The sequence below is a fragment of the Mustela nigripes genome, chromosome 9 (genome assembly GCF_022355385.1).
Source record: "Mustela nigripes isolate SB6536 chromosome 9, MUSNIG.SB6536, whole genome shotgun sequence".
In the NCBI taxonomy this organism is placed as follows: Eukaryota; Metazoa; Chordata; class Mammalia; order Carnivora; family Mustelidae; genus Mustela; species Mustela nigripes.
The window spans coordinates 27,138,873-27,147,468 of record NC_081565.1 but is presented as its reverse complement, the minus strand read 5'-3'; the positions used below and the strand labels follow the sequence as shown (position 1 = coordinate 27,147,468).

Genomic DNA, 8,596 nt, shown 5'->3' with positions numbered 1-8,596 from the left:
AGTTTATGGATTGATTGCATCAGAAATAGCAGATGTTTGTTAAAATGCAAATCACTCTTTCCTGCCTCAGACCTGGTGCATCACAATCTCAGAAAATAGAACACAGAAGCCTGCATTTTTAATGTTACCCATGTGAGTCAGCTGCTTTATGAACTAGAAGAGGAATCCCATGAGCTAATCTCACTACTGTTACCACTAGGCTAGGTGGTGCTCACATAGTTGTTGGATGTCCTACCCCACTTACCTTTTACTTTATATAATATGGGACCACATATTTAACTTATATGCTGTTTCTTTTTCTGGCTTTTTTCAGGTATGAAAAAGGAAAATGGAGAGGACCAACTGGACAACTGAAATTGAGTACATTCTGAGAGATCTTTATGAGTACTGATGAGTACAAATGAACTGACAAAATGCCTTTTTGTCATTTGGTTAGGAGTATATTTGATGATCCGCCCAGAGAACAGTACTTTGGTCATCTTAACCTTCCTAAAAGCCTGCCTCTATACGCCTCTTCATTGTGGGTATCTGGTATGCATCCTCTTTTGTGCCCTCTATGCTGACAAACTTGCTACCATAAAACAAAACAAAACAAAACAAAAAAACTCTCATTCACAGTTTGTATTATATCAATGTCTATCCACAGAGTGTGTGTTCCTGGCAGTGACAGCATATGGCTTCTACATTGTCATCAGCAAATCTCTGAAATCGCGCATCATCATAAACAAGGCACTTTGTGTTTAGATGGTAGCTATCTCCTGGATATTGGGCTTTTTCAATGGAATGACACAAAATGTACTCACATTAAGAGTTTTCCTTCATGGAAAAAAATGTCATTAATCATTTTGTGTGCAATACTGACTTTGATAAAACTGGCCTGAATCAGTGTTTTCTTGAATAAGAGTATAATAATGTTGGGCAATGTAATATTTTCATTTGCTTCATTCCTTCTGATTTGTATTTACCATATTTTTTCTTTTTTTTTAAGATTTTATTTATTTACTTGAGAGAGAGTGTGTGTGAGAGAGAGAGAGCATGAGAAGGGAAAGGGACAGAGGGAGAAGCAGACTCCCTGCTGAGCAGGGAACCCTATGCAGGACTCCATCCTGAGACTCCAGGATCATGACCTGAGCTGAAGGCTAGTTGCTTAACCAACTGAGCCACACAGGCACCCCTCTATTTATCCTGTATTCATCATCTGTGTTGTACTGAAAATTATTTCAGCTAAAGGAAGAAAAAATGCCTTTTCCACATAAGAGGTGACTATATCTTATAAGTCAGTCCTCTTCATGTACATGAAGCTAAAGTCCAAAGACAATGACTTCAGACAAACTTATTACCCTTTCCTATGAGGTAGTCAACCCCATGCTGAATCCTATCATCTATAACCTGAGAAATATGGAAGTGCTGGTGCTATGGGAAAATTAATGAGTAGACACTGGTTCTGGAGAAAACGATGAGAAACTGATATGCTTGAGTTCAGGCACAAAAGAAGATAACATAAACAGAAAAAAAAAAGAAACATATTTTGAGGCAAGGGTTTTCAACATAAAGAGAATAAAAGATGATCATATATAGGATCACAGAACTTAGAGTCTAATTATATCACTTTCTGAAAATGACAATGATCTCATTAAAAGGTAGGGCTAAGTAGTCTAAGAAACACAACTTACAGGAACAAAACAAAACAAAATTAATTAATTAAGCCTTTCCAAGAAAATCTAACATTTATAGCTACTCAACAAATAGAACATATATTTTAGTAGCTTTTATTTGAAATACTTTTGATATGTTTGTTTGTGCTTGTTTCTTTTTCATTTTACCCAGAGATCTTATTTGACCCAACCTACATTTCCAACTACACATTTCACCTTCTTGTTTCTTGACTGTACTGCTCCCATTCCCTTTAAACATACTGTATTTCACTCACTGTGGTTACACAATTCTTTCATGTTCTTTCTCACCTAAGAACAATAGCAAATGCTATGTCCTCTGCATTGTTGGATTTCTCCTTCTCTAGAGAAGTCATAGCAATGAGAGAAGAAACAGGTCAAATGTTGTGTCCTCTGTAAAGCCTTCCAATAACTCTATTGAGTTAGTTCTTACCTCTTCTAGGCTATCCTGACCCGTACCTGCTACAGCAATTTTTCTTTTATGTTATAACCATTTGTTAACTTCTGAAATGCTCCCAATGGCAGAACCATGGCTCACAGTTCTCTGTATTAAGTACAATGCCAAGTTAATTAAAAATATTGAGCAATCATTAACTGTTGAAATGGAAAAAGAATGTAAAATTACAAGTCCAAATATCTGAAATATCACTTAGGGAAATAAGAGAAATGGGCTTTAATTATATTATTTCATCCCCAAATACAATTGTGAATACTTTTGTAAAACAGCAGCTAATCTTTAAACGTAAGAGAAAATAGGAGATGATAAAAGTAGAACTGAGTAAAATATGCTGAAAAGATCCTAAAAATGTCTCCTCTGTGTGACTATTGAGTTGTAATACACAGTGGTGTTTGTAAGATATAATTGCCTCTCGGGTTTTATTCTACTCCAATTCTGCACTATAAACTCAGATTTCATTTTTAAGAACAAATTTTAAATTAACTGCACATACAGGGTGATGAGATTTCTAAAGAATGTTTTCAAAATACCTTGGAAGACAAAGATTATTTGTTTTGTTTTGTTTTTTAAACACACACACACAGCACACATATGCACACACACAGTTTGCAGCACAAATGGAAAGACACTGATTCAAAATCAAAATTCAGAATCAAAATGGTAATTCTCCTTCAGAGCAATGGCAGCATCCATAGTAGACAATCTTTTCTTCACTTTTTAAGAACTTCTCACAGTTCTTTGTTTCCTTTTGATCTATCACTTCATATTTAATTTAATCCTCAAACATATTTCAAAATTAACATGGAAAATATAGGTCGAAAATGGACTTAACTTTTAGCTATCATTTAAGAACTATGTATGGGCCTAAATTTTCTTATCTACATTACAAAGCCATCTGAAGCTAATCCTTAAAAGTAGGAACAATGTAATAGGCAGCACTGAATCCCCAGCCCCTACCACACACATACACTGTCAAAAAATAAGAGACGTAATCAATACAAAAATGAAAGCAACATTAACATTATATTATTGTTATTAATTAATGAAAATAATTTTAGAATATTGTATGATGCCTAGCACACCACACAGTATATATTATGCATTTCTTTTTTTTTTAAAGATTTCATTTATTTGACAGACAGAGATCACAAGTAGGCAGAGAGGCAGGCAGAGAGAAAGAGGGGGTAGGAAGCAGGCTCCCTGCGGAGCAGAGAGCCCAATGTGGGGCTCGATCCCAGGACCCTGGGATCATGACCTGAGCTGAAGGCAGAGGCTTTAACCCACTGAGCCACCCAGGAGCCCCTATATTATGCATTTATTAAATAACACTGTCTATCCATCTATTGTCTTCCTCATTTGCTCTCTGTTTTCTTGAAAATAGGACATTAAGAAAGAATTTCTGGGTGTCTATATTTGAATGAGACAGCAAGGGACAATCATATATTGTACTTTCCACCAGTATTAATTAATGAAAAGGAACTTAAAAATAGTATATATAAATTATCTAGTTACCTAGCACATTTTACATATGTATGCATTATTTAAATATTACTTCTCATTGGGGCACCTGGGTGGCTCAGTGGGTTAAGCCGCTGCCTTCAGCTCAGGTCATGATCTCAGGGTCCTGGGATCAAGTCCCTCATCGGGCTCTCTGCTCAGCAGGGAGACTGCTTCTGTCTCTCTCTCTCTCTCCTTGCCTCTCAGTCTACTTGTGATTTTCTCTGTCAAATAAATAAGTAAAATCTTTAAAATATATATATTACTTCTCATTCCATTACTTACCTTCTTCATTTGTTTTCTGAGTTCTGGAAAATAAGGTAATTAATCATGGAGTTCTAAATGGTTATATTTGAATAAGTTACAAAAAGGAGGGAGCATTAAAAAAAAAAAAGAAAAAAAGAAAAAAAAATAATGAATACTGTTAGGCTGAAAATAAAAAATAAATTAAAAAAAAAGGAGGGAGCATTAGCAAAAAGTGATCAAAGGGGATGATGTAGCTAGAGGAAGGGAACTCTGGAAGTCAGCCTTCATTTTATCTAATCAAAGAAATAATGGACTAGGGCTATACTAAGGGTAGAAAGAGACTAAGAACCAAATAGAAGAAAGATAACAAAATTTAATGAATCCCTTCCATGATTCTTCACATAAAGTCCTATTTAACCTTCAATAGGATAATAATACCAAATCAGACTACTGAGTTATTCCATATTATTTAACCCTATGGTATGCTCATCTCTTACCTTGGATAATTACAAATTCCTTATTCCTTGTAGCATATTCTCCATTCCAAATATCAATATTACTTGTTTCTGAAGTAAATTAAGAAACAATGCTGTACCCTAGCAACTATATAACAGTTGTGAGAGAAACTGAAGATGATACTAAGAAATTGTAAAACTTTCCATGTTCATGGATTGGAAGAACAAATATTGATAAAATATCAACACTACCAAAAATAATCTACACATTTAATCCAATCCCTATCAATATATCAGTAGCATTTTCACAGAGCTAGAAGAAACAATCCTAAAATTTTGTATGGAACCACAAAAGACCTTGAATAGCCAAAGCAATCCTGAAAAAAAAAAAAAATACGAAGAAGAAGAAGAGCAGGAGGCATAACAATTTCAGACTTCAAGTAATATTACAAAGCTGTAATCAACAAAATTGCATGATACTGGCACTGAAACAGACATGTAGGTCAATGGAACAGAGCAGAAACACCCAGAAATGAACCCACAACCATATGGCCAATCAATCTTCGAAAAACAGGAATATCCAATGGAAAAATGACAGTCTCTTTAACAAATGGTGTTGGGAAAACTGGAGAACAACATGTAGAAGAATGAAAACTGCACCACTTTTTTACATCATATGAACAAATAAATTCAATACAGATGAAAGACTTAAATGTGAGATAGAAAACCATCAAAATCCTAGAGGAGAACATAGGCAGAAACCTTTTTGACCTCAGTCATAGCAACTTCTTACTAGACATATCTCCAGAGGCAAGGGAAACAAAAGCAAAAATGAACTACTGGGGCTTCATCAAAATAAAAAGCTTCTGTACAGTGAAGGAAACAATCAACAAAACTGAGGCAAACTATGGAATGGAAGAAGATAATTTGCAAATGACATGTGATAAAGGGTTGGCATCCAAAATATATAAAGAACTTATCAAACTCAAGACCCAAAACACAAATAATCCAGTTAATAAATGAGAAGAAGACATGAACAGACATTTTTCCAAAGAAGACGTCCAGATGGCTAACAGACACATGAAAAGATACACAACATCACTCATCCTCAAGGAAATACAAATCAAAACCATGATGAGATAAAACCTCACACCAGTCAAAATGGCTACAATCAACAACACAAGAAACAACAGGTGTTGGCAAGAATGTAAAGAAAGGAGAACACTCTTACACTGTTGGTGGGAATGCAAACTGGTGCAGCCAATGTGGAAAACAGTATGGAGATTCCTCAAAGAAGTTAAAAATAGAACTACCCTATCATCCAACCACTGCACTATCAGGTATTTATCCCAAGGGTACATAGATACTTCGAAAGGGCACCTGCACCCAGTGTTTATAGCTGCATTATCAACAATAGCCAAATTATGGAAACAGCCCAAATATCAGCTAATTAATGGATAAAGATGTAGTACACACACACACACACACACACACACACATACACACAATGGAGTATTACTTGGCCATCAAAAGAATGAAATCTTGCCATTTGCAATGACATGGATAGAGCTAAAGTGTATTGTGCTACGTGAAACAGGTCAGTCAGAGAAAGACAAATATGATTTCACTCATATATGGAATTTAAGAAACAAAAAGGATGAACATATTGGAAGGGGAGAAGAGAGAGAGGGAAATAAACCATATGAGACTCTTTTTGTAAACCTAGAATGCGTTATTTGTTTCAGGGGTACAGGTCTGTGATTCATCAGTCTTACGCAATTCATAGTGCTCACCATAGCATATACCCTCCACCATTGTCCATCACCTAGCCATCCCATCCCTCCTACCCCTCTCCACTTCAGCAACCCTCAGTTTGTATGAGACTCTTAATGATAGAGAACAAACTGAGGGTTGGTGGAGGGAGGTGGCTGGGGGTGGGCTTAAAGGGTGATGGACATTAAGGAGGGCATTGTGATGAGCACCGGGTGTTATATGCAAGTGATGAATCACTAAATTTTATACCTGAAACCAATATTACACTATACATTAATGAACTAGAATTTAAATAAAATTTTGGGGAAAAAAAGAGACAATATAAATATGATCAGAGAATGTAAGAGGTGTGAACAATCTGGTCATAAAATGTGAAGGAGGAACTTCTGATTTCTGCTGCTTTCACTATGGCTGAATAAACTCCTATCAAACTCAAGCATCTCAGAGATGATAAATTTTGTACAAAATTTTTATAAAAAATCACTTTGGAGGGGAGACTGGGTGGTTCAGTGGGTTAAAGCCTCTGACTTTGGCTCAGGTCATGGCCCCAAGGTCCTGGGATCCCAGCCCTGCATTGGGCTCTCTGCTCAGGGGGGAGCCTGCTTCTCCCTCTCTCTCTGCCTGCCTCTCTGCCTACTTGTGATCTCTGTCAAACAAATAAAAATCTAAAAAAAAAAAATCACTTTGGAGAAGTGTTGTTTTAGTGTAAGTTTCAAATTTTTTATGCCTACTGGCTCAACTAGGCACTGTGGAGTGGTATAAACTCTGATAATAAACTGGCAGTCCTTCTGGACAAACCTCAGAGTTCAGGGAAAACACAGCTAGTATAAAGTCAGGAGAAACTCCAGAAAGGGCAAAATACAAAAGAGGAAACATCAGATTCTCTGTAAAAATCTTGGTCCAGTTCTCTGATTGAACCCTGTGCCTTGTATGCACAGCCGAGCTAAAGATAAAAATCAAAAATCTTGAACTAAGATGTGAACTATTAACAAAAAGACTAAATTAGCAGTTTAAGTCAAACCAGGTATATTTTAAAACCAAAAAATCAAAACTATTTAGAGGAATTTAGTGGGTTTCAGAGTTTGCACATTATCACATTTACAATGTCCAGGCTACAATCCAGAATTATTCAACATATAAAGAATCAGGAAGGGTGCCTGGGTGGCTCAGTGGATTAAGTCTCTGCCTTCGGCTCAGGTCATGACCTCAAGGTCCTGGGATTGAGCCCTGAGTAGGGCTCTCTGCTCAGCAGGGAGCCTGCTTCCCTTCCTGTCTCTCTGCCTGCCTCTCTGCCTACCTCTCTGCCTACCTGTGATCTCTCTCTCTTTCAAATAAATAAATAAAATCTTTTTAAAAAATGAGGAATCAGGAATGTGTGACCCACTCTCAAGATGAAAAGGCAATCTTGGGTGTCTGGGTGGCTCAGCTGGTTAAGCATCTGCCTTCGGCTCAGGTCCTGATCCCAGCGTGCTGGGACGGAGCCCTGCATCAGGCTCTCTGCTCAGCAGGAAGCCTGCTTCCCTTCCTCTCTCTCTGCCTGCCTCTCTGCCTACTAGTGATCTCTCTCTCACTCTCTCTCTCTCTCTCTGTCAAATAAATAAATAAGTAAATCATTTTTTAAAAAAATGATAAAAAGGCAATCAATGGAAACTAATCCTGTGATACCCTAAAGTTTGGAATTAGAAAAAAGGGTGATAAAGCAACTACTTAAGCAATTACTTTTAACTGCTTAAATGAAATAAAAGAGAATATGCTCATGAGGAAAGAAAAGATTCCAAATTTCAATGAAGAAATAAAAACTATATGAATAACCAAATGGAAATTCTAGAACTGAAAAGTCTAATAGCAGAAATTTTAAAATCCACTGAAAAGTTTCAACAATAGAATAAAAGTGATAAAAAAAACAATGTAACTGCTATACAGGAAAGAAAGAAAGGAAATAATAAATCAATTAAATATCAAACAGGCAAAATCTTTAACAAAATATTAGCAAACTGAGTTCAACCATACATTAAAAGAATAATATACCATATATACAATGGAATATTATGCTTCCATCAGAAAGGATGAATACCCAACTTTTGTATCAACATGGACAGGCCTGGAGGAGACTATGCTGAGTGACGTAAGTCAAGCAGATAGAGTCAATTATCATATGGTTTAACTTACTTGTGGAGTGTAAGGAATAGCAGAGAGGACATCAGAAGGAGAGGAGAAGAGAGTTGGGGGAAATCAGAGAGGAGACAAACCATGAGAGACTGTAGGCTCTGAGAAACAAACTAAGGGTTTTGGAGGAGAGGAAGGTGAGGGGTTGGGTGAGCCTGGTGGTGGGTATCAAGGAAGGTGCGTATTGCATGGAGCACTGGGTGCGGTGCATAAAGAATTAATCTCGGAACACTGAAAAAATAAAATAAAATTAAAAAAATAATAATAACATACCATGATCAAGTGGGATTTATTCCGGTGATGCAAGTACAGTTTAACACTCACAAATC

At 36.5% G+C, this 8,596-nt stretch overlaps 1 pseudogene; it reads left to right on the top strand.

Moving 5' to 3' along the window:
- The first annotated feature begins 390 nt into the window (after positions 1 to 390).
- LOC132024105 (olfactory receptor 13D1-like) lies at positions 391 to 1,428 on the top strand (annotated as a pseudogene).
- Positions 1,429 to 8,596: the final 7,168 nt, after the last annotated feature.